Genomic DNA, 27,419 nt, shown 5'->3' with positions numbered 1-27,419 from the left:
GCTTCGACCGGGTGGGTCCCAGCTGTTAGGGAGGATAAGGACGTACTTCCTTGCGTGCGAAGATATAGCTAGTGGGTCCCAGCTGTCACGGGGAAGAATCATTTTTTTGCCCGTAATAAGGACGCACTTCCTTGCATGCGAAGATGTAGCTGGTCAGTCCCAACTGTCAGGGGGAGAAACATTATTTTTAGTGTAAAAAGGATGCAGTTGCATGCATGTGTCCATGGGCGTGGTGCGTCCCCACTGTCAGCCTTTCCACATACAGTCATCTTTCGATTACTCTCGTTTGTTGACCACGTTGACCACACCCCGCACCAAGCCGGTGGACGACGGCGAGGCCCTAGACTGGAATGCCCCGGAGGTGGGGAGAGGCGGTAGTGGAGTCACAGACGGAGAGGAGTGGGAAACTTGACTGGTTCGGGTGCCGGGTGGGCCTACACTCGGCAGAGAATAACAGGAGGTGTGGAGGAGTGGAGGGATGGCCTGGCCGTTGGTGGGGTAGCGTTTCGCTGCAAGGTGCGCAAAACAGCGCCGCTGGACACCGGAGGCTGGAGCAGGCGGTCCCGGCAGCGCTGGGGAAGAAGACGAGAGATTGAAGAAGAATGCCGATTGTTGGATGTAAATCCAACGCCTTGCTTAGGCTTCGACCTTTGTATTTTTATTTTTTGCGAAAGTGCTTAGGCTTCAACCTACTGGCCCACATGGCAGCCAGTCCATTTGATTTTTAGTCCATTTGTTGGGCTAGGTGAAACAATGATGTAGCATCTATCACTACTAGGAAAACCCTTATAGATAGACATTTAGTATTAGCGTGGGTTATTTGACCCGTGTTATTGCTACTTAGTAGTAGCGCAGGCAAAAAAACGCGCTACTGGTATGTCGTAGTAGTAGTGTGGGCACAAAAAACTTGCGCTGCTACTAAATGATTTCCACCCTGGCTCTTCAACAGACAATAGTCATAGCGTGGGGTATAAAACCTGCGCTACTACTAGATGAATAGTTGTAGCACAGGTGGGACACACCGCGCTATTGCTATGCCACCAACCGTCCACTCCACTCCCACGCCACCTACCCGGAGCCACAGATCTAGATCGAGACCCCCTCCAACGGCGGCCTCCCGTCCCCCCTTCATCAACCTCATCTCCTCTGTCAGAGCAACTGTTCCACTCTTTGAGATCTCAGCTCCCCCTCCCCCTCCTCCTCCGGCAATGCCTCCATGGGCGGCCACCCCCGTGCTGCCGCTGCTAATCCTCCTCCTGCTGTTGCTGCTCGTGCAGGGGAGAGGAGGCCACGGCGCCATCACCATCGCCACCCTGGACATGGACGTAGACATGGGGGTGGAGGCGGCGCAGATGGGCGCGGAACCGGCGGCGCACGGGCGGCTGCTGTGGGCGACTGACGGCGAGCGGAGGTACATCAGCTATGATGCGCTGCGGGGGGATGCCATGCTGTGCTCCCGGCCAGGGGTGCCCTACTACAACTGCCGCATCAGCACCACCGCCAACCCCTACACCGGCGGCTGCGAGTCCATCACCCGCTGCCGCGACGACGACCCTTCCTAGGTAACTACAGTAGTAACTGATTGCCAAAGTTGCTGGATCCAGAAGGCGGCCGCTGCTCGTTTGGTGTGTGTTTTGCTTGCTGGGTCAGTATTTTGCTGGATCATATATCAATAATATAATCATTACCACTCATGAAGTTAAACTTTAGTTTTGGCACTGAACTCTATGCACCACTTTTCACCATGTCTTCGAAATTTACCTGCTTAACTTTGTATCTTTAGGTGGTCCGACGGTTCAAGCGTCCTGTGGATGTATCAGAGAAGGAAATTGATGCCGCGGGAGATGGTACGCCATAAATATGTCACTTCATTCTAATATAGTTTTGTTACTATGGATAACATCGATATCTTGTTTTTATAGGCGATGTGTTGGTCATTTTGGATCTCAGAGCCGATCAATCATTGATCGAAGCTGGAGTGGCTCGAGAGGTAATTTTTTTTGTCCTTTGTATAGGATTGGTGCTCTTGGGTTTGTGTTTCACACAATTGTGTCGGTCTTTGGCCTATTGTAATTTACAAAGATGTTTGGTGTCTGCTGACGCATAGGTTCATTTTCTTGATGCCTGAAAATTCACAAATTTTGTCTGGCACGCATCATGCTGGAAATTCACTAGTTTCGTTTTGATGAACAGTCAACAGTCTGGTCTCCTAATTCATGAGCAACCATTTTCAGGTTGTAAACAGAATCCAGAAATTACGGGAGACTGCTCAGCTTGAACCTACAGACTTAATTGATGTTTACTACGAGTCTGCAGACAACAGCAGCAATACACTTGAAGAAATTTTGCAGTCACAGGTCTGTCGAATTGTTTCAGATAAAGTTTCCTGTTTCAGAGTCTGGAAGTTTTTTTAAGAAAGCTATTATTATTGTGTGCAGGATCAGTATATTAGGGACGTGCTTGGTAATTCACTAGTTCCAAAGGCAGTAGCAACATCAGATATGGTGAGCTTGGATTTTCAACCATTAAAACCTATATCAGTCATCATCAAATCAATTTAAATTGTGCATCCTAGTAAACCACTTTAAATCGTTAATACGTTTTTTTGTTGAAGTATCTCAATAGTTTACTGTACACTGAAGGTATATACTTTCTTCTTTGGCAGACTCTGGTAATTGGCCTAATTAAATATTAAGTTTCACATCATAATAAACACCAAAGTTGGCTAGAGGTTGTATTGTTGGCCAACCTGAGAGCATAAGCAGCTGGGCAGCGTTTGTGCTGTTATGTTTTGATCCTATCCTGTAGTCTCTCCGTCTCGGTGTTCGTGTATGTACTACCTATAACTCCTATATGTAACTAAGATTTGATTCCAACTCCCAAGATATATTACACGGAGGAGCCTGGATTGTAGGGAGTGTTATATTATAGAACCTGGATTATATGGTGCGTAATTGATCCAGACAGGGCTTGGTTGTGACCCCCCTAGTCTTTCCTGTATGTTTTTTGCTGGGTCAGTAACGACTGACGGATGAAAAATTTATCCCACGCTAGGAGTAGGAGGCACTACTGAACATTGCAGCGATGCTGAAGCAACGGATGACACCAGAAACAAATTGTCACTAGTTTCCAGTTCGATGCTGAATTATGAATGAATGCCTAGATAAGTTGGATTTCATGTTGCTGACCGGCTGTTGTTTGTTGTTTACGTATTCTGACTAGTCATTTACTATATCTCTAGATAGTTTCTTAGATGGAAACCTCACAGAGTAGTTAGTGTGCAGCCAGAGTCCAGTATGATATCTCAATCTTGAATAAAGCATTTGAATTTAAGCTAGTAGATATTGAGCTCTGTGATTGAAGTGTCTCTGTTGAATACATCTAATCTGAACAATTTCACATTTGCTTCTCTGATAAGTAAGGTCTGTTTTCATTTACAGGTAGAAGATAGCGACAGAGTTTGAAGGTATGTGCAAAGATCTTCTCCTCCGTCGCCGTCCGCGACAAAGCTGTTGGGTGCATCCGTCCATCATCTTTAGATCTGAGTGAAGAGGGCATCCGTCCATCTCAAAAGGTTTAATTTTTGTACCAGCTAATTAACTTGTCTTTTCATCAGTTCCTCGAGTAATTGGAAAGGGGATTATATTAGACTGCTAGCTGATTCTTGGTGAAAATTGCTTTGCCTGTATGTATGTAGAGAGTCTTGTAGCAATTATTCTTAGAGTAAACCAGAGCAGTATTTGATGATATATTGTGAGTCACTGAAAATGTATACTGTTTTTTTCTTCAGGATATGGATGACCATCTGAAGGTATGCAGGTTTCTTCCTAAACTTAACGACGAGATACTAGCTGAAAGAAATGCTCTCTACAAGGAAAGGTTGAGCAGCCTAGTGAATTTAGTACTGATCATGGTAAGGTTGACAAAGCCTGAAATCTCATTTTGATCCACATTCAAAGATTACATAGTAGCATATATACTTGAAGTTGGCATGGAATATCAAAATTCAAAATAGACTTCTCCTATTCCCTGTTTTGAAAAGCAGTGGGAATCGATTTTCTGAAGTCCTTGGTTGTCTATTTCCCTATCCATGCAACAATAAATGTTGAACAGAATGTTAAATGTCAAATATTGCAAGCATATATAGCTCAAATACACAAGTATAAATTTCTTGTATGCACCTAAACGACAAGATAGCATGAACACATATAGCTAGGGTATGCATTTAGTAGGTGTCTTTCCGTTTTGAAGATTCATAATAGACTAAAAGAGACTGATAAATGAAGAAAATACCTTACTCACAAGAATGCAAATTCACATGTTTTCACTTTCCCGATGTGGGCGCAGAGGTGATCGACGCAGACTACCGCGACTCGGTGGGCGTCGTGCTCTTCAACAACTCGGAGGCGGACTTTGCTGTGAAGCCCGGCGACCGCGTCACACAGATGATTCTCCATGTGATTGCGATGCCGGAGGTCGCCGAGGTGGAGGACCTTGACGTCACCGTCTGGAGGTCGTCGAGGTGGAGGACCTCGACGCCACCATCTCGAGGTTGCCGAGGCGGAGGACCTCGACGCCACCGTCTCGAGGTTGCCAAGGTGAAGGACCTCAATGCCTTGGTAGATACATCTAGAGAAGTGGTCTTGTTAGGTTGGTGGTGGAACACTAGGGAAGGTACCCACCTTTCGGTGACGGTTGTGTGCGTGTGATGTATAAATGGTATCTCGTGATCTCTTTGAGTTGAGATGTTCAATATTGTATCCATGAATGTTGCAAGTGCTAAGATGGTTCTGTGACCTTCTTTTATTTTGCCTTGGATGTGTCTTGTTTTCCATCCATGAATATTGCATGTAATTTAAAAAAAAATTCTATTTACTTAGCAGTAGCGTGGGGGAAGAATGGCATGCTACTAGTACTTATAATAGTAGTAGCGTGGGGGAAGAATGGCACGCTACTAGTACTTAGAATAGTAGTAGCGTGGGGGAAGAATGACACGCTACTAGTAGTTAGGAGTAGTTGTAGCGTGGGGTAAAAAACGCGCTACTGCTAAAATTTAGCTGTAGCGTCGTAGCAGTAGCGCGGGCACCAGCGCTACTGATAGCCAAAAAAACCCACGCTACTAGTAGCCCTTTTCCTAGTAGTGTATGCAGCCCGTTTATATATTATGGTAGAATTTAAAGCCCATTTGTATTTTTCTCGAAATTCGCAGACTTGCTGGGCTGGGTGAAAATATCATGTTGGGCTGGACGGAGAAATGTTATAAAAACATAAGCACATAACACATCTATTACTGCATTGGTCAGTAAAATCTTTGCAAGCTTATGTACGCAAATCACTAGGAGTTAACGTGCCAAGTTATATATAAACAATTATTATTATTATTATTTTGTAAGAAATTTCGATTTACGAAATAAAATATTATTTTAATTTGATGAGTTAATAGGACGTGGGGTATTATATATATAGAAGGGAAAACATAGGTTCAGTTTTGCATTCTTATAGAAAAATAGAATTGAGTTGTGCGTCGTCTTGAAAAAACAAACATAACTTGGGTTGCTGATGTTATAGACAAGCTAGGCTGGGAGGCCCAGAGGCCGCTTGATTCCTGCTGGATCCAAAAAAAGTTGAAACATGTCATGGGCTGCCCATGTTAAACAACAAAACCTAGGCCATGGACCTGGTGGGCTCGGGACTGTCAGCCTCTCGATGAACAGTCGTCTCCCGATTCCTCTTGTTTTGCTGACCATGTTGGGAACAACAGACAGCGGCGCCGCGGCGAGAGCACCAAGGCGGAGGACGACGTCGAGACCTTGGACCGATCGAACTGGAGCGGGGGAAGACGTAGGCGGAGGGGAGTATGAGGGTTGGCTTGTTCGGGTGCAGGGTGGTCCGGTGGAGCTGTCGTCGCCAGACAATGTGTGGGAGTAGAGGGATGGCATGTCCAATGCCATAGGTTATGATGGGTCACCGAGGCGTGCACGGCAGCGCCGCCAGCCGTTGTATAGGAAGAGGACGAAAGATTGAACAAAATAAAGAAATACAAATGGATAGGTGGTTGGTCCCATATGTGTGTGTACAAGACCAGCTGGGTCCACCTGAGAAGGGGAATATGTTGGGAGGAAGGAGATTCAAAGCACGGCAACCGAGTGAACTAGTTACATACATAAGCAAATAGCCACTAAAAAAGCAAACAGGTTAATGAGTTCTTTGAAAAAAATATTTAGGACAAAACAGATAATTAAGACACATAGGCTAATGCATGAAACACTCAGATGATAAAGGTGCTTAAACAGATAAAGTACAACATCTAGACCTTCCTGGCATGCTTGATCATGACGCTGCGGATATCCATGTACTCATCGGTTACGGGAAGCAGACACGCCCTCATGTCCAAGATCCGCATATACATGTCGTAGCATGCGTATGCGTCCTTGGCCGCGTAGGTTATGTAGGCTAGATTCAGAGGTACCTCCCACGTGTTCAGGTCCTTGGTATCATTGTCTTCTTTCATGTTGGCGTAGCAGGGGTCGATGATGGTCTCGGAGAGGTCAACCACGGAGTCCTTCTCCTGCCCGTTGCAGATGATCTTGTATTGCTTCTAGATGTCGACAAGCTTGTTGCACCAGATGGCCGAATCGTTGCGTTCTGCCTTCTCTCCACCGTAGCGAAGGTGCAGTCGGCGTTGCCGATGAAACGGGCGAATGCTCCAGAACCTCTGATGGCCCTACAGTAGTGGTAGACGAGAACCTCGTCCCGCACGCATACCTGGGCGACGGTGATCCGCTGGTCCCTATCAGGAGACGAATGGATGGGCACAAGGTCTAGTCATGCGACCTTGTGCTTTCTCGTCCTGTAGGTACTGCTTGAACTTGGTGAGGCAGAGCTTCACCGAGTACGGATCGTTGGTGTACATCACATTGAACTTGGTGCAGCCATGGGACTGCACGGTGAACTCCTTGCTGGAGTCCATATCCAGCAAGCTAACCCTTCGGATCACCATTGGAGTCTCTTCAAGTGAACGAGTGGGTAGGCGGCGGCAGCATTTCGTTTTTCAGCTCTTGGGGAACTAGATTCAACAGTAAACTGAGTGTGTATAGGCGACAACAGTTACTACCCCTCCCTCGCTCGCTGCACACCCGACAGAACATGCACCCTCGGCGCATTCAAACGCCTCCATTAAGAAACCTATTCTGGTCACACGTCGGTTCATGAGCGGGTCTGTATTGGTACTGTAATAACAAGTGTTAGTGGTCACTTTACTTAAATTTAATTAGCTTTAATAGAAATTTATTCTTAAAACAATCAGTGCATTGGCTCGTTCTATCAGTGCCACAGGATCAACATGCACAACAATTAGAATTATTATTCTCAGGACGCACACGATCAGCACATTTGTTGCACTTTCACACAGATAATACTACCAAGTTTGAACTATTTGTTTTGGTTGTTGTCCTCTGCATCATCATGTCGTGTTTCCCAGCTTGCAAGATTCAGAACCAACAAATAAGATTCAAATAATAAGTACAACAAAGATGCCTACACATCTCATTGATTCCCAGCTTGCAAGATTTAGAACCAACCCATTAGAGCCTTTTGATAAAGTGAATATCGGGATTGAATCCATCTTGGTTAGCCGTGTCATACAACCCAAGAACTTGGCGAATGCTCTTGACCATAACAACATCTGTAGTTGAGTATTCCTGTTTGCACAGCACAGATAATAAAGAGCATATTACTATAATAGTGGCACTAGTGGAAGTCAACCTGCAGTTCCACTCGATGATTCAATTCATGCCACTTTTTCTGCAGTTCACCTAAAATGAAGCAAAGATTGCATCATTCAGCTAGCAAGAAGTACTTGCTCTCGTGAGCTGGCAGGTTCTTCTTTAGTAGTTGCGCAAAAATTGAGCAACATTAAGGTTGGCTGTCCTGCTCATGTAAGGTGCAACTATAATTTTCTTATCCTTTTGTGCAGTTCCACTAAAATAAAGTGCTATTGTGGTGACAGCGACGGCTCATCTTGCAAAGGCTAATAAAATGTTGCACGAGATTACCAGCAGAATTTGACTGAGATTTTGGAAACTCCAATCACCATTTTGTGCAGTTCCACCAAAATTGAGAGATGTTGGCCACGTGACATTTTAGTTGAACTGCACAAGACACTCATTCCAAAAAAGTGTTTTGTGCAGTTCACCAAAAAGTCAGAATAGCAACAAGGTGAAATGGATATCCCTATCTACACAAAAGATAGAAAGTAAACAATTGCTGGTCAATAGGAAGATACAAAACATACACGAAATGAAAAGAAGCATCTTAACTATGTTCAAGGCAATCATGCAAGGACAGTAGAAATTTTAAAACGTCAGCAATGATTCATGTTACCGGAAGCATTACGATCAACAATGACAATCGTCAAATATGGGATTACTTTAATGGTGGCATTGCTTGTTTACCAGATACAGTAAATCAACATGAGCTAAAGAGTTGGTTTAAGGGCATGGGACTGTGGGGACACCAGGACACTCAGCAGCGTAAAGAAGCAACTTACTTATCGTACTGGGGAAAACAGCAGGAGTACCATTTGTAACATAGTTTAATTGCATCATATCACTGGAGGCATTAGATTAACAGTAACACTGGTTAGACATGTCCTTAAGGTAACAGTGTGATCGCTTCATTTTACATCCGCCCTTACATTAACAACATCAAAAAGTTGGTATAAGGACATGGGACAGTGGATGCATTAGCACAATGTACCTACAAGGAGGCATAAAGTGGTGATGCCGAGTTTGTTCATGCTCTGTGAGGGCAGAAAATCTAATCCTGGAGACCTTTTACCATGTGAGGGCAGCAAATCTAATCCTGGACATACTCTGTTGACTTGTCCACCAGCCACCACTTTCTATCCTTTTTTGAACCAATAATAGGTCTATTCCTTATCCAGTTTGTACTGCATTTTCCCATTATTTCCCTTTTCAACCAAGAGACCGGTTGGGTATTCGGTCTCTACTACTTTCCCCCTGTTATTTCATGCTACGACTTTCCCCCTTTCTTCGTTGTTTGAACCAAGTCCTAGATTCGAATGCATGAAGTAGCTTTACCTCTAATAATACTAATAATTTAGGTGGCTTTGGAAGAGCTGATGGAAGTCGAAAAAGATGCACATGCAGACACATGGGGAGCCGGGGTAGTAGAGCAAGGCCGCTTTCGAAGAACTTATACCTGAGGGTCGTCGGGATGTCGGCGGCAGGTTGGATCTGCACACAATACGACAGGGAGGAAGAAGGGTCGGAGGACCTCCCGAGCTAGCGCTGTGTCGGAGAGAACAACATGGGCAGAGGATTGGGCCCCGCCGGCAGCTGTGGGTTTCCTCCCTCGCCGGAGATGACCGCGTGAATGATGCACCTAGTCCTCTACACACGCCGCCCGAAGGGATCCGGCCAGATCTGTGACCAGCGGTGTGCAGAGAGAAAATGTCGCTACCGCTGTCTTGTTTAGATCTGGAGAGGATGAGAGAATGAAGAGACCAACCCAAGTAAAGCAAGCGCTCAGGCACATGCCTACATATATAGTGGAGTGATTATCTTTTTCTCTCCACAACAAGCGTTTCAATTTGTGTATGTGGAATTAAAGAAAGAAACTCTCTATTTAACGTGACTAACTATACGACTCCTACTTCCACTACAAAAAAAGACACATCCGTGACATTTTGGGCCGAACGAAATTTTTTTCTGTCATACTTATGACACTTCTATGACGATAATTGTGACAAAACCCGGTATCATCATAGATGTGGTGGGGTCCTACTTCTATGACAAAAAATCATGACAAAAAATGGGCTTTTCGTCCTGGGCGGGCCGAAGACGCAGCTGCATGACATTCTTGGGGCCGTCCATGACGAAAAAACCGTGGTAGAAGCGAGGGCGAGGAAAATATCGGGGTGTTCCCGGTTACGGTGGGTGGTCGGGGCCGAGCGATGCGTGTTTCTCTCGTACACGCACACGCGTGGGTGCGAGGCGTTGGGCTCTAACTGAACCCGAGCGAGGCGGTGGGCTCTAACTAAACCCGAGCGATTGCACTGCAGGCTACGCGTTACTGAGCCCGAGCGATCGATCGATGGCTGTTAACTGAACCCGATCGAGCGATTCCTTCGCTACTGCTGCTAACTGAAGCCGATCGATGCTGCCTCTGGATGAACAGTGAGCGTTGCTGGGGGGTTTGGATGAATAGTTCCCGGTGGGGGTGGATGAACAGGACCCCGTGGTGTTGCCTCTGGATGAACAGGACCCCGATCGATCAAGCCGGTTGGGGCTGGATGAACAGGACCCTGTGGAGGGCTGGATGAACAGGATCACCCTGTGAAGGGCTGGATGAACAGTAGATGGTGGAGGGCTGGATGAACAGTAGGCCGTGGAGGGGTGGTTGAACAGGAGCCCGTGGAGGGGGCTGGTTGAACAGTAGCCGGTGGAGTAGCGTGCGGTGGAGGCTGGATGAACAGGAGCCCGTGGATGAACAATCGCAGGTGGAGGCTGGAGGAGGGCGGCGGTGGATGAACAGTAGCCCGTCGAGGCTGGAGGGGGTCGACGGTGGAGATGAACAGTATCCCGTGGAGTCCCGTTTTGCGGTACGCCACACCCCTCCCGATGAACAGGACCCCTGTTTTGACCGTAGCGCTCCAACACAAGTCTGTTTCCTCCGTTTTGCGGTACGCCACACCCCTCCCGATCAACAGGACCCCCGTTTCGACCATAGGAGGTCCGTTTCCTCCGTTTTGCGGTACGCCAGACCCCTCCCGATGAACAGGATCCCGTTTCGAACGTGGCCGGTCGAACACAAGGCCGTTTCCTCCGTTCTGCGGTACGCCAGGCCTCGTTTCCATCGGCTATTCCGTCCAAGCCGGTTGGCTCCCACGCGTTCCGTTGCCTCTCGATGAACATGACGCATTGCGTTGCCTCCCCATGAACACGACGATGACGCAGTTTCTCCGTTCTGACCCAGCCATGTACACGAGCCCGGGCCGTACGTACGCGCGAGTAGGCGTTCGAGACCCTGCCCATATGTACGTACGTGGCCGTATTTACTTTCTTGCACCCTGGCCGCTGTACGCACGTGTACATGCTACGTGCCCGCCTCTACTACGACACGTGCGCGCCTCTACATCGACCAGTATGTACGTACACATTCGTGACCAGAATGACAACGCTACGTATGCTTCGACCAGGTGGGTCCCGACTGTCAGGCACTTCCTTGCGTGCGAAGATGTAGCTGGTGGGTCCCAGCAGTCAGGGGGGCAAATCGTTTTTTTTGCCCGGACGCACTTCCTTGCGTGCAAAGATGTAGCTGGTGGGTCCTAGCAGTCAGGGGGAAATGTTTTTTTCGTGAAATACGGTGGCCCGTCCAGTGGGTCCCCGCTGTCAGGTGGAGGAATAATTATTTTGCACGTAATAAGGAGGCACTTCCTTGCTGCGGCCGTGGACCAAGCTGTCAGCCTCTCCACGTACAGTACTCTTCCGATGGAAGTCGTTCCTTGACCACATTGACCACGCCTCGCTGAGAGCACCAGGGCGGTGGACAACGGCGAGGCCTAGGAAGGGGACGACGCGGAGCCAGGGAAGACGCGGCAGTGGAAGCCTGCGCGGAGAGGAGTACGAGGGTTCACTAGTTCGGCTGCGGTGTGGGGCTGCTGTCGCTGCAGGGCCTGGCCAGCGGTGGGAATAGTAGGGGCGATGAGGCCTCTGCGGCAGCACAGCCGGCCACGGGAGGCAGGAGCATGCGGCACGACCGGCGCTGCTTTGGGCGGCTGGAGCAAGAAGACCAGAGGTTGAAGAAGCACTACGGCCGTTGGATGGACATCGTACGGTCACTGGAGCTAGAATCGTTCATATTGACTAAGTTGACAAAGCACCCCATCCCCGTCAACTTAGTAGGCCCACAAGTCAGCCACCCACCAAGGTGGTTCCCAACTAGCAGGGGGAGTATTCATTTTTTTGTGCGTAATAAGGCGGCACTTCCGGTGGGTTCGAGCTGACAACGAGGGGAATGTTTTTTTCACGAAATACGGTGGCCCGTCCGGTGGGTCCCAGCAGTCAGGGGGGAAACGTTTTTTTTGCCAAATACGGTGGCCCGTCTGGTGGGTCTCTGCTGTCAGGTGGAGGAATAATTATTTTCCGCATAATAAGGAGGCACTTCCTTGAGGCTGCCGTGGACCCAACTGTCAGCCTCTCCACATACAGTACTCTTCCGATGGAAGTCGTTCCTTGACCACATTGACCACGCCGCGCCAGGAGCACCAGGGCGGTGGACGACGGCGAGGCCTAGGAAGGGGACGACGCGGAGCCGGGGAAGACGCAACAGTGGATGCCCACGCATAGAGGAGTATGAGGGTTCACTGGTTCGCTGTGGTGTGAGGCTGCCGTCTCTGCAGAATAACAAGGGGTGTGGGTGAGTAGAGGGGTGGCCTGGCCAGCGGTGGGAGTAGTAGGCGGAGGTGAGGCCTCCGCCGCATCGCAGCCGGCCACGGGAGGCAGGAGCACGAGGCACGACCGGCGCTGGTTTGGGTGGCTGGAGCAAGAAGACCAGAGGTAGAAGAAGCACTACGGCCGTTGGATGGACATCGTACGGTCACTGGACCTAGAATCGTGCATATTGACTAAGTTGACAAAGCCCTCCGTCCCCGTCAACTTAGTAGGCCCACAAGTCAGCCTGCCACTATACTGGGTCCCAGCTAGCAGGGGGAGTATTCATTTTTTTGTGCGTAATAAGGACGCACTTCCTTGCGTGCGAAGATATATCTGGTGGGTCCGAGCTGTCAGCGGCGGTAATGTTTTTTTCGCGAAATATAAAGGCCCTTTCGGTGGGTCCCAGATGTCAGGTGGAGGAATCATTATTTTGCGCGTAATAAGGAGGCATTTCCTTGCGTGTGGCCGTGGACCCAGCTGTCAGCCTCTCCACGTACAGTCCACTTCAGATGCATGTCGGTCGTTGACCATGTTGACCAGGCCGCGCCGAGAGCACCAGGGCGGTGGACGACGGCGAGGCCTAGCAAGGGAACGACACGGAGGCAGGGAAGACTCGGCAGTGGTTTCCCACTCGGAGGGGAGTACGACTGTACGTGGGTTTACTGGTTCGTCTGCCGTCGCCGGAGAATAACAACAGGTGTGGGTGAGTAGAGGGATGGCTAGGCCAGCGATGGGAGTACGGTGGGGCGGTGAGGCCTGCGCGGCAGCACAGCCGGCCGCGGGGAGGAGGGAGCAGGCAGTCCCGCCGGCGCTTGTTTGAGCGGCTGGAGCAGGAAGAGCAGAGATTGAAGAAGCACGACGGCCGTTGGATGGACATCCAATAGTCACTGCTTGTGCGTCAACCTTTTTTTAGGAAAGCCTCAAATCTGTGGAAAACATCATACAACCCATCTGCCATTATTTCTAATAATTTACAGCCCATTTGCTAATTCTTAAGGATTTCTTGGAGCCCATATTCTTTTTGTTAGCATTACAGCCCATATTGTGGCCAGGGTTAAAAAATTATACGAAATTTTGCATATTTCGGTGCGGTCCGAACTGTTTTTAATCTCGAAATTTTGAGTCACATTCAAAATGATTTTAAAAATAAATGTATATCAATATAAAATCCAACAAATTGTCCATGCATAAAAATTAATGCAATTTAAAATCTCGAAATGGAAAAAAGAAATTTGAAACTAATTGCCGGTTTGATGTGTTTTAAAAATGTACAGCCCATTTCTCATTACTGATAGGCCATTTTCTCGTCCTGCCGAATGAAGCTCTCCTCGTCTTGAAAGATTTGCAGCCCAACAGGCCTGACAAAGCGACTTACTTGGCAAATCACAAAAAAACTGGGCTAGCCATTTTTAGAAAGAAAAAAAACTACCGGGCTGGTCCGTGGTAAACATAAAAGAGAAGGCTGTCTAGACAGGCCAGAGTGCCCCGCACAGCCCAGTTGACACCCTGCTTCCGTCTCAAAAACAAATTAGATAAATGCCACTCCAATTATGGCGATTCATAAAAATGCCACTGCAATTTCCAAACTTTGAAAAATGCCACTGCAATTTTTGCAAACTTTGGAAAACGCCACTTCAATTTGTGCACTTTGAAAAACGCCACTCCAGACTTCGAAAAATGCCACTGGAAATGGCATGAAATGGCATTTTTCAAAATTCGGAAATTGCAGTGGCATTTCTTAGAAACACCAGATTTGGAGTGGCATTTATCAAATTAACCCAAAACAAAAATAACTGGGCGAGTTGCTGGGTCCCTGGTGTCAGCCGGTCGTTGTGCAATTCTCTCGTTTATTGACTACGTTGACTATGGCATGGGACCCAGATGTCAGAAATCCATTAGGAGGAGCCATTTTTTATTGGCTTGAAATAAGGAGGCACTTGCTTGCGTACTGCCATGACCTTGGTGGGTCCCTGCTGTCATCCTCTCCACATACAATCATCTCCTGATTGTGTACGCGTCAACTTGGTAGGCCCACAAGTTAGCCTCTAAACCCGTGGAGGACAAATACAACCCATTTAAAAAAATAACAGCCCATTCCATACGTTCAAACGGAAAGTTCAACATTCAGAGCAAAGTAACAGGTCTGATCCACATATAGAGTACTGAACTTCCACGTTGACAACCATCACAGCCAAGTTAACTATCTACTCCCACTAATACTCTAGTAGCATACAAGTACTTACTTACTCTTAGCTAACTAGATGATGCCGGCCGCCATGTGCAGTACACGCTAAACGCCGGCACCGGCATCCTCCACCTCGCCTCGGACTTGCCAGAGGTGCGATAGGGCGTGTTGCTCGCGCACGTTGGCCCTTTCCATGCCGGCATGGTCCACCAAAGATTCGGCTTCTAAGCGGGAAACCCACTTGACGAGCTGGTAGTAAAAATCGGCGTCGCAAACGCGTGCGTGCCCGACAGCCTCCAGGGCTATTTGTCGGGCGCCAGCCTCCATGTAGTCGGCCCAGTTGCGGGCGCTCTGCTCGCGACTCAGAGCGTCGGTGCGCTGCTGCTCCATGTCCCGCTGGCGGCACAAATCGGCGATACGCTGCTCCTCCGCCAAGCGGTCGCGCTCCAACAACTCCTGCTCCTCTGCCAGGCGGTCGCGCTCCAACAAGTCCTCGATCTCCGCATTGCCATCTAAAGACCGATAGAATGCCTCCTCCCTCCATCTGCCTTCCGGTGAAAAACCGAACACTAGTTCCGGCGGTGACCGCCTTCGGCCTCACCTATCGCGGATGGGCGGGGGCATGGCGGACGTGGCGAGAGCGAGGATAAGTGGCGAGCAACGTCGGGCTGGTGGGGGCTTATGAGGATAGGGCGAGTTGGGTCACGGTGCCACCATAGAAGGCTGGGAAATAGTACTTATAGGTGGAAGGTAGCGCGACGGTCATCGGAATTCAATGCATAATTAAGCAGGCATGGCTTAGCGCGCCAGCTTGCCGTGGAAAACTAGAGAAACTGAAATTCTGACTGTGCTGTCCCGTCCCGTCCGTGCTGGGTCGCAAGCTGGCATGACGGTCAAACGAGTGCACTCGAATCATCTCCCTCCTTGTCAATAATGATTCCATGGATTTAAAAGGCCCGCAACAATTAAAGCGCATCTTTTTTCGCATCAGTTAGCTGCCTTAATTACGGCCGGCTGCATGCAGGCACTCAAAATCGCTCGTAGCTAGGACGCGGAGTAGCATGCAACGAGTCGCAGCCGATGGCATTAGTTGATGAACTTTAGCTGGGAGATAAGGCATTTGCGAACGTTTTCGCTGGCAGTTTCTTCAGATTCGCATGGCATTTTCTTCAGAGCAGCTTGTCAATTTCTTCAGAGGTAGGCATTTTTATTCAAAAAACTCCCACTTCGGATCTTGCGTCGCAACTAAAACTGCCAGGAGCGCATTAGTAGGCTAGCTAGTGATCGATCAGTAACTTGTAAACACTGAGCGAACAGATATAAGGAATTGTTAATGCATCTCAATGATTCACAGATCATATACAAATATGTAGCTCCAAAAGGAAAGATCAGCCACAACTAAAACCAACTAGTACGATTCCCATACATAAGATCAACATTTTAATCCTGGTCATTCTCTATTGCGTTGTCATGCCTTTCTACCCTTCTTCAACCAAGAGACACGAGACTCGTTCCTTAGCTACTGATTTTTCCCCTTTTCAACCTAGATGCGGGTTCGATGCCTACTCTCTTGGATAGTACAGTCTCCCTTCCTTTCCTTATTCAACCCAGACATGGATTAGTCTACATGAAGTAGGGTTTCCTTTAATAGTGCAAATTAAGGTTTTTGCCTGCGTGACCAGCAGAGCAGAGGATAGCAAACTGGGAAGATGGTGGAGTGGAAAAAGATACACATGCAGCGACATGGCAGATGGGGCAATAGAACAAGGGTATGGTTCGAAAAGAGGTAGCATACCTGAGGGTCGGCCGGAAGTGGCTTTGCTCGTGGTCGTCGTCCTCAGCACGCACTATGGCAACGAGCTTGGGGACGGAGGCCATCCCACGCAGGCGCTAGGTCTGAGAGGACGGCCTTGTCGTCAGTGCGTGACCTCGCTCGCTGACGACGAGTGCGTCAACGCTGCACGTCCTTTTCTTCCCCGGCGGATGTGTGACCACCGGTGAGGAGGGAGAGAGAGGTCGTCTTTTTTAGATCTGGAGAGAGGGTGATAGTGTGAGAAGCAAGTGGGCAGCCCTTAGCAAGAAAGCTTTGAAGCTCCAGCCTATATATCTTTTTTATACTACTAGTACTAGAGGTGGAGTAGTGGTAGAGTAGTTTATATTTTCTCTGCAAACAATACCGGTTAGTCGTGCTTCAAAACTGAACGGCATGCTATTAAAAAAATAAAGTCGAGAAATAATACGGCACTTCGGGCCAACGCGGCCAGATCGCATTTTGCACGAGAAATTACACACCATGTTTCGTTGACATGTGGTCCCGTTCCAACATGTCAGTGAGACGACGGCGAGTCCTTTTGTACAATTTCTGAAAGGACGTGTAGGCCGGGGCGCCTCTTCGTGTACCGTGGCAAACTGGCAACCGTCCACCGACTCTTCGCCTTTCCCTCTCGATTTGGAACTGCTGTCGCACGCTCTTCCTCCCTCCTCCATTTGCCTTCACCCTTCCTTCTGCCATTGTTTGATCGTCTTCTCCATGGAGGGAACAAGCAGGAAACGACCCAGTTATTCTTGCCCCGATCTGAAAGATGACGTGGTGGGGGAACTCATTGATCAGTGCGATGTCATCACCTCGGCTAGCATGGCAGGTTAGTTCAAGAACATTCTCGACTCAACTAATAACATCATTACAAGGAACCCAAGGGTCCAGGAGCGGTTTGATCTCCCTTATCTTCTTCACTATAAGCCTGTTTGCATGGGCGCGGACGACGGAGGCCTCACCTTGTGCAAGTTGATGCCGCTTGATAATGATACGTGTGATGTCAAGATGCCATCGCTTAAGGGTAAGGCCTGGGCTAGCGCAAATGGAGATTGGGTACAACTGCGAGTGGGAACTTGTGAATGTGTACACTCGTCAGCGGATTCCACTTCCAAAAATCTCAGAGTGCCCTAAGGTTGAGCACACAGATGATCTACGTACGTTCAAATACGATCATGGTGGCTGTCATCTATGGAAGATAGCAATTTGTCGAGTTCCCAACCGCTCTTGGAATTACGAGAACTTTGAAGTTGTTTCTATATTCGACAAGCTTGTTGCCGTCGTTACTGATTCCACGGTTCGTCCATGGATATTGCTCAAAAACCAGTTTCTGTACACAGATGATGAGTACTATGATGCAATTAAATACGAGGATCTTGTGTTTGCTTCCACCACTCGTGGCATTGTTTTTGCATGGGATCCTCGTTGTTTCGGTACGTTTGTCTTCCACCGTAATTATAATTGTTTCATCCACATGCATGCGGGTTAGCAAGTTTCCCTTTACTAATTAACCTTCTTCTTGTGTTTCCAAGGTCCTGTGAACATTCAACCACCTATACTTGAAAAAATTTATAACCAAGGGGGAGATGACGATGGTGATGATCACGATCATGAGGACGAGCAGGACTTATATACTCAGTGGCGGCTGGCAACTAATTCAGATGGATCACCTCTTCTTGTCTATATACAGTGCACTGAGATTGTTACTACTGAGGGAGCACGTGTTGTCTCCCATGGTCGCCCTCTCCGGACCTATTCCAACACCCGTTGCAGGGTATTCGGGATGGATACTGGTGTGCTAGCGCCAACACCTTCTCCCTGGTACAGTATTGATAGTCTTGGAGCAAACTCGCTCTTCCTTGGACCAAACTATCCAATGAAGGTTAAAGGCGATCCAGCTGCTGTTGACACAACGTTACTACCATTTATGAGAAGCAACTGTATCTATACCTCGGACATTGCGGTGGTTCCCTACCCTGCTCCTGATATATGCCGCTTCAGCCTGGATGATCAGTCCTGCGTTGCTCTCGATATTGACAATAGCTGGCCCTTCCCAGAGCACCTATGGTTCAAAGCAAGCGTTTCCAACGCCAAGGATTGGTTGAGTTGAAGTTCATTTCATTGCTTGTTATTTGTTGTGTGATGAAAACTTCAGTATTTACTAGAATGTTTTGTTGGAAATAATCTATAATCCAACATGTATCATCGTTGTCGTTGTGTGTTGATGACTTGTTGTATGTAATGAATGGTACATTTGCAAATGCGTGTCATAGACTCAATTTATGAATGGTTTTCGAGTCACTTCTTGGAGTGTGAGTACCGTAGTAGTATAGCCAGCATCCGGTTAGTATATGAAGTTGCCACATCACATAGAGCCAACCTAATATTGGAGTACCAGATCTGAGATGCCACGTGTACCAGATGAATGACTCCAAGTTCGACCACCGTGATGCTAGGTGCGAGCCGAGGAACACTGTTGGAGAGACCCCCCTCATAATTTTCCTACATTGGTCGTTTGATTCATAGGATAGAATGCTATAGGATTTTTTTCCTATGTAATCATGTTTTAATTGGCAATCTAGCATCCACTCCAACTTTTGTTTCACTTCCTTTGATCCTACAAAGAGAGTACTTGCTCTAAATGATGTGCTGCTGCAAGAGCCGCCTATATTAATTAACCATGCTCTAAAAAGGTAGACCAGCTTTGGCTATAGTAGTACTGTACTAGGTTAGTAGGTTACCTTGCGCTTGGCTCTTCTCCTCTTCCGGAAGTCGAACAATAATGATGGTACTACTTCTGGCAATCTGACACCAAATGAACTGCTGCACGTCCACCGCTTGGAAGCAAAAGTTTATCCTCGTGCTGCGAGCCACCGCGCACGTGTTGGCGAGGGAGAAGGCGTAGTAAGCAAGCTTCTCGTCGTTCTGCGAGTTGGCGGGACACATCAAAGTTACGTATTTATTAGTACTCTCTTCAAAAATGGCCGACCATGTCCATGGCTACCATCTCGTGCTCTGTCATTGAGTACGTGCACTATTCACGTGCCATCGAGGAGAAAAAATATTGCATAGTACTAGGTGCCATCGAAGTGCACGACTCACTTACGCACTACATATCTCCATTTTCTTGCATGGCACGCCACCTTGATGCTAGATGTCCCACGTGTCATGGAGGCATATAGTATGATTTTGTAAAATGGAGGCATATAGATGTCCCACGTGCCGGCAACAGGATGAGCAAAGCTCATGTCTTAAACGAAAGAGTGGAAGAACATAGATTCCCAACGACCGAGAAGGAGCTACAAACCTCGGGGTGGAGCGTCTGCACTCATAATATTTTATATTATTCAGCGATATAAAATCAACCAAATCTCTCCTTGTTCCTATACCATTCTATAGTATGAGAATAACTTTGAACGTAAGCCATCGATTCACTCTATCCAATGGTCATAGTTGGAAAATCCAAACAAAACCAAGCACTGGATCAACTCTTTTTTCGAGATTAACTCTTTTAGCACTTAGATTGTTGCCGCCTGCCCACCTTGCCCACCTATATATCCGCTCACGTGTGATGACCACAGGAGCTATCCACTCAGATTGTATGTTAAAAAAATAAAGGACGATAACTAATGCGGCACCTCGGGCCAACGCGGCCAGATCGCATTTTGCACGAGAAATTACACACCATGTTTTGTTGACATGTGGTCCCGTTCCAACATGTCAGTGAGACGACCGCGAGTCCTTTTGTACAATTTCCGAAAGGACGTGTAGGTCGGGGCGCCTCTTCGTGTACCGTGGCAAACTGGCAACCGTCCACCGACTCTTCGCCTTTCCCTCTCGATTTGGAACTGCTGTCGCACGCTCTTCCTCCCTCCTCCATTTGCCTTCACCCTTCCTTCTGCCATTGTTCGATCGTCTTCTCCATGGAGGGAACAAGCCGGAAATGACCCCGTTATTCTTGCCCCGATCTGAAAGATGACGTGGTGGGGGAACTCATTGATCGGTGCGACGTCATCACCTCGGCTAGCATGGCAGGTTAGTTCAAGAACATTCTCGACTCAACTAATAACATCATTACAAGGAACCCAAGGGTCCAGGAGCGGTTTGATCTCCCCTATCGTCTTCGCCGTGACCCTGCTGACTGGCGTGGGGACGAGGGAAGCCTCACCTTGTGCAAGTTGATGCCGCTTGATAATGATACGTATGATGTTAAGATGCCATCGCTTGAGGGCAAGGCTTGGGCAGGCGCAAATGGAGATTGGGTTGTTTATATTGGGTACAACTGCGAGTGGGAACTTGTGAATGTGTACACTCGTCACCGGGTTCCACTTCCAAAAATCTCAGACTGCCCAGAGGTTGAGCACACCGGTATTCCACGCACGTTCAAATACGATCATGGTGACTGTCTTCTACGGAAGATAGCAGTTTGTCGAGTTCCCAACTGCTCTTGGAATTACAGGAACTATGGAGTTGTTGCTATCTTCGACAAGCTTGTTGCCGTCCTTCGTGGTTCGACTGGATGGATATTGCTCAAAAATCAGTTTCTATACATGGATGTGTACTGTGATGCAATTGAATACGAGGGTCTTGTGTTTGCTGCCACCACTCGTGGCATTGTTTTTGCATGGGATCCTCGTAGTTTCGGTACGCTTGTCTTCCACCGTAATTATAATTGTTTCATCCACATGCATGCGAGTTAGCAAGTTTCCCTTCTCTACTAATTAACCTTCTTCGTGTGTTTCCAAGGTCCTGTGAACATTCCACCACCTATACTTGAAATTTTTTATAACCAAGGGGGAGATGACGATGGTGATGATCACGAGCATGAGGACGAGGAGGGCCCATATACTCAGTGGCGCCCGACAACTTCCGATGGATCACCCCTTCTTGTCTGTATACAGCCCACTGCTGATGTTACTACTAAGGAAGTAGGTGTTGTCTCCCATGGTCGCACTCTCCGTACCTATTCCAACACCCGTTGCATGGTATTCAGGATGGATACTACTGTGCTAGCGCCAACACCTTCTCCCTGGTACAGTATTGATAGTCTTGGAGCAAACTCGCTCTTCCTTGGACAAAACTATCCAATGATGGTGAAAGGCGATCCAACTGCTGTTGACACAACTGTACTACTAGTTATGAGAAGAAACTGTATCTATACGTCGGACATTGCGGTGGTTCCCTACCCTGGTCGTGATATAGTAGGTCGCTTCAGCCTGGATGATCAGTCCTGCGTTGGTCTCGACATTGACAGTAGCTGGCCATTCCCAGAGAATCACTTGTGGTTCAAAGCAAGTGTTTCCAACGCCGAGGATTGGTTGAGTTGAAGTTCATTTCATTGCTTGTTATTTGTTGTGTGATGAAAACTTTAGTATTTATAATGTATCCTCGTTGTCGTTGTGGGTTGATGACCTGTTGTATGTAATAAAATGATATGCCTGTGATAAACTTACTAAATTTATGAATGGCTTTCGAGTCGCTTCTCTGAGTGGGTGCTGCGACGAGGCAAAAAAATATTTTCCAAATACATAATTGTACGTGCATTGCAACAGGTTATCGGATGAGGCCAATCAACAATAGTACACTATTTGTACTAGCTTCACATGCTGCACTATCTCTACGTCTAAGTACGTAATACAACAAGTTTAAACTTGAGACCAGCCACCCATCCTCACAAAGAACACTTTTTAACCTAGCAGAGACTCTAGGAAATTTGGCCACAGTGTGAGGTGGGCCATATGTTAATGTGTTCGTTGTACGTAACCAGCACCTCGAATCCTCGATACTACTACTATAAGTAGTATGAGTAGTAGGGTGGCATGGGCCAGAACAAGCATTCATGTCCAGGAGTATGGCACACGCCACCAGCATGACTTCCATCTCACAACATATTTGTTGGAGTCTGTGCTACAGCAATCTCTTCAACCTCGTCGTTTCTCTAACTCAGCCATCGTGCGGCGGGCGAGGTGGGGGTTTGCCGATAGTCGGTTTCCTCAACTGCGGTCCCACTTGTAAGGCCAACTCCAACGCACGACCCCAAACGGACCTCCATTTTGTCCGGATTCTGTCCGTTTGGGTAGGGCAATGGGGTCGTGTCCGGGCCATTTCTCGGATGCGCTGGTCGTGCGCCGAATGCACGGACGCATCCCGGCCGCGTACATTTTTCTTTGCAAACACATATCTTTTTTTCATCATTGATTTTTTGGTACATGGAAATACATCACCAAAATTTTGACTAGAAAAACAAGAACCACAAGAATACATTTTAGAAGATATCCAACTTCCATAACTGCTCCTGTAAGTTGGATTAGTGCCTTCTCGATGCATTCATTGTTGATCTGCGGAGGCTCGATCCTGCGTGCTTCTTTCTTCTTCGAGTGTAAAGAAGTAGACGTGTCTAGCCTCTATTCTATCAACAAGTGCACTAGTCTCATCTCTAGCCTCTATGCTAGCTAAAAGTGCTAGAACATCTACTAAATTGCGCTCTATCAATATATCATTGTACTCTTCTTCCCAATGCCAAAACTTGCATCCATTCTATACAATAAATTTTTAAGTTAGCACAACTAGTCTAATCCGAGAGCACAACCAAAGATTTGGTCGTGTTCTTCCTCCTTTTGCTGACACGTGGGACATCCAGCATCCAGGTCGTGTCATGCAAGAAAATAGAGTGGTAGTTGAAGCCACGTGATGTGCTTCTTGTGTTAAACTGTAAATAGAATCTTACTACTCTTGAGTAACTCCAAAAGCGGCCACCGAAGATCTTTATTGGATTTGTTTTTCATCACCAGCACGTCGAGGTGAAAGATGTGCAGGTTCAGTGGGTCCTCTTGCGTTTTCACTGACATGTGGGACCACACATGAGCAAACAGACGATGGGCTCCGCGCGTCTGCTAGCTGGCTGAGAAGAGAGATAGAGGAGGGCTGAGCACGGACTCCAGGAAATTTGTTCTACGTAACCAGCACCTCGATATACTGGGGTGGCATGGGCCATAACTAGCATTCATGTCTAGCAGTACGGCACACGCCACCCATACGAGTCCCATCCGACACCAATTTTCTTGGAGGCCATGCTACAGCCATCTCTTCTCCCTCCTGTTTTCTCAGCCATCGCGCGGTGGGCGGGGTGGGGTTTGCCGATAGTCGGTTTCCTCAACTGCGGTCCCACTTGTAAGTGAAAATGCAACACAACACACATTCCCCCTTGAGCGGCGTGCCAGACCAACCGTGTGGGGGAGCGACGTGAACACGGCAGGCTTTTCCTTTTGAACTTGTAACTTGTAAAATTTGGTTCTGCTCCATGGCGCGACCGATAGATAGAAATAATGATTTTCCCTAGAGTAATGAGTTCATGCATGGAGTACGTAGGAAAATTATGAAGTTGATGTGAAAGGTAAGATAATTACTAGTAGTACCATATACTACTACATGGATTTGACGGAAAGATAAAGATACATACGGATCCATCAACGACATCCTCACGCCCTAGTGCACCGGGTCACCAACCGACGTGTGAGGAGCAGCGGCGTTGGCGGCAAGCTCAACGTGCTTCTGAACAATGCCGTCCAAGGTTGCCATGCGGTCCAAGAAGGCCAGCGTCCTATCGTCCTCCTCTTGCATGTAGTAGTCCTTGTGGACGATTTGCGCGTAGACGTAGGTGATTATGTCGATGGTGTCTTTCTGCGCCAGGCGCTGCGCGGTGAGCGCGACCTCGAGGTGGACATTCTTCGGCGCGACGGCGGGCAGTCGTAGGGCCACCAGTGCGTCGAAGAGGTTGTCACCATAGAGGCCGTTGAGGGTGGCAGGCATCGCAGAGCCGGGCACATGGGCTGGAGGCGTACGTCAAGGTCGTCCGCGAGCTTCTTGATGACGGTGAACTTGTCGAGGAAGCCGACGAGGACCTCGTCGAACAAGGAGACGAAGTTTTCGTCCAAGCGGCCCCTCGCCCTGGCGGCCTCAAGCACTACTTGGAGACGTTCCTCGGTGCCGGGCCGCAAGCCGGCATCGTGGACCATCTGGCACAGCCGGCTGATGCTCGCGCTCATCGCCTCCATGGGTCTAGCTTCTAGTCAACTGATCTTGCGATTGGAGTGATCACTCTTTCCCTTGGGTGCGTAGGTGCGTAGGATTTCGTAGATTGGACTGGCGGGAGCCTTTATATGAGAAGTGCAGACTGCGTTGAATTCACGTGTGTGTTGGCCATCTACTCCTCACCCCTCTACTACACCTGCCTTTGGTTGTATGACAGGTTGGCCAACCACCCGTTGGGCCCACGTGTCATACACCCAAAGGCAGGTGAAGTAAGTCAATGAAGCTGCGTCCCCCTCCGTGCCCATGCATGCTTTCAAGACTTGAGACTACCAAACGTCACATGCAGTGGTTAGTTCGTTGCATGTAATCCAATTAAGTATTAAAAAGACATTAAGTTATCTCGCCGATAGGAATAAAACAATACACCATGTATTTATTTACAGAGGGAGTAGTACATTTTTTGTGACATGCATTACTAGATATTGCTAGTCAAATACTAAATCCAGATGGACGTGGTAGTACTACTAAATCCAGATGGTGGTGCTAGTACTAGTAGTAGTAGTACTACCAATGTAGTAGCACTGTACTACCCGTTGATCAAATTATTACGTCTTGCTCCTCACAGTGAAGTGACAAGACCCTACGCCGGAGATGACACCTGAGTATAGGCGCCGTGTTCAGCATACCATAGTCAGCCTCACCGTCTGCAGTCACTATCATCATGGCTGTAGACCTAGCATGCTTACAACTAGCCATGTTCGACATAATTTCCCGTGCGTAGATGCCCGTGCATTGCACGGAACACCAAGATTGGGGGGTGGACGGCGCCGACAGCGGCCATCGCGCCAGATTTTTCCATGGCCTTCTAGATGTGGTGGGGAGGAGATAAGGTTGATTGTGAGAGACAAGGAGTTGTTTGTAAATAGGGAACTATCGGCGTTCTGGGAACGGGGGTCCCCAGACTTGCCTGCCTGCGGCCCACGGCGTGGCTTTGCTAGCAGGCCCATACGGCCCATCTTCATCAACAAGGCAGCCAAGACCCTCGCGAGGGGCCAAGCCTCGCGAGGCTGACGACACAAGACCTCCTCAGGAGCGGCCTCGCCAGGCAGGCTTGCGAGGGGCAGAGAGATCAAGGCAAGGCAAACCTCGCGAGGTTCTCGTGACATGAGCCATGACGATCGAGACTAGGCGGGCGCCAGGCAGGCGCCAGCGCGCGCAACGTCCTTGTTTCCTCTTTGGTGCTAAGGGGGCAAGCGCAGGCGCGGAGTACCGAGGCATCAAGCAAAGGTTTCCATATCAGTGCAACGAGACCAAGACCAGAAGGACGGCAAGACGGAGGTCACCATGGAGCCCAAGGCGGCGTCACCACCAGAGCCTTTTGCAGGCGAAGACCGCTTTTGTCAGGATAAGCTGTACTAGCTGTCCCCTTTCAAATTGGCCGTTGTTGGCTCCCTTCCCGCTCAATTTTTGGGGAGAGGACCAGGGCGTCTATAAATAGGACTAGCCATCACAGTAGGAGGCAACTCGAAGGAGCCTCAGGCATCTCATCTTGAGTAATCCTCAACCACACAAGTTCGCCAAGCACAAGAACACCTCATCCTTAGGAGGTTGTTCTTCCCTTTGTACTGTTCATCATCAGCCCAAGAGGCAATCCACCACCACTACACTGGAGTAGGGCATTACACCACAATGGTGGCCCGCACCAGTATAAATCTTGTGTCCCTCGCGTTGTGAGTTTGTCGAGTTCGTTCTTGAGATCTTAGCAAGCTAGCACGTGGATCGGTAGGGGGGAAATCTTCGCGCGCAGCCCAGTGTTCGAACCTTGAGGGTTTTGCCAGAACCCGTGATCCGACATTTGGTGCGCCAGGTAGGGGTGCACCATAGCCTTCCCTCCGCCAATCTACGCTCCGCCACCACCGGCTCCGCCCTCATGGCAGGCGCCTCGCTACCGGCTCCGACGGCCGGCGCTGACGACGGGGCCAGGGGGCTCCGAGCTCTGACCCCCGCCTTGCGGCAGGTGCAGTGGCCACCCAAGTTCAAGCCGGAGATGCCGTCGCACTATGACGGCGCGGCGGACCCGACAGCTTTCCTGCTGGCATATGAGGAGGCCGTCCTCGAGGCCGGGGGCGACGACAAGGTCATGGCCAACTGGTTTCCCATGGCGCTCACCGGCGCATCGCGCGCCTGGCTGCGCAACCTCCCCGGATCCATGGTGGCATCTTGGGAGGAGCTGCGCGACCTCTTCACTGCGTGCTACGCGGCACCAGTGCACCACGCGGTCGTGGCCCTACTAGGCGGCTCTCAAGCACCGCCTTTCAGATCGCCATGTCAAGCCATTCCTTTGCCAGATCGGCACCGCTTCCAAGCGCTCAGGGGCTCCGCCGGGCTGGGCCGCACCCGAAGCCGACCTCACCTTCGACACAGAAGACCACCCCGTCACCACCGCCGGCTCGGGTATGCTCCCGATGCTCTGCATGCCCACTATCTGCAACATGGCCATCACCAAGACCCTCATCGACGGCGGCGCCGGCCTCAACGTGCTCTCTGTGGAGGCCTTCAGCCTTCTTCACGTGCCGCTCGAGCGGCTTAGCCTCAGCAAGCCTTTCTCAGGAGTCGGCAGCGGCACCGCCCACTCCTTGGGGCAGATCCGCCTCCCTGTCACCTTCGGCACGCGCGACAACTACCGCATCAAACTGGTCGACTTCGACATCGCCCGCATCGGCCTCCCGTACAACACCATCCTCGGGTACCCAGCACTGGCCCAATTCATGGCAGCAACCCACCCAGCATACGACCTCATGAAGATGCCTAGAAGCAAGGGTGTCCTCACTATCAAGGGGGACGCCAAGGAGGCAGTGGCGGCGCTCAAGCTTTCCTTCAAGACCGCTGCGGCGGCACAGCCCATTGGCACGGGCGCCTTCGAGGCCAAGGG

The 27,419-nt window shown here is 49.0% G+C and overlaps 1 long non-coding RNA gene across 3 annotated transcripts; it reads left to right on the top strand.

The window, feature by feature from the left end:
• The first annotated feature begins 1,015 nt into the window (after positions 1-1,015).
• LOC123166741 (uncharacterized) lies at positions 1,016-4,806 on the top strand. Of its 3 annotated transcripts, XR_006483693.1 has the most exons (9): positions 1,016-1,148; positions 1,278-1,562; positions 1,784-1,847; positions 1,923-1,990; positions 2,235-2,357; positions 2,439-2,504; positions 3,441-3,574; positions 3,791-3,913; positions 4,348-4,806. It is a non-coding gene; the product is annotated as an uncharacterized lncRNA (long non-coding RNA). The 3 variants fall into 3 exon arrangements; XR_006483694.1 differs by having other exon boundaries at positions 1,069-1,645; XR_006483692.1 differs by having other exon boundaries at positions 1,070-1,562.
• Positions 4,807-27,419: the final 22,613 nt, after the last annotated feature.

The sequence above is a fragment of the Triticum aestivum genome, chromosome 7D, assembly GCF_018294505.1.
Source record: "Triticum aestivum cultivar Chinese Spring chromosome 7D, IWGSC CS RefSeq v2.1, whole genome shotgun sequence".
Classification (NCBI taxonomy): Eukaryota; Viridiplantae; Streptophyta; class Magnoliopsida; order Poales; family Poaceae; genus Triticum; species Triticum aestivum.
This window is presented reverse-complemented; position numbering and strand designations above follow the sequence as displayed.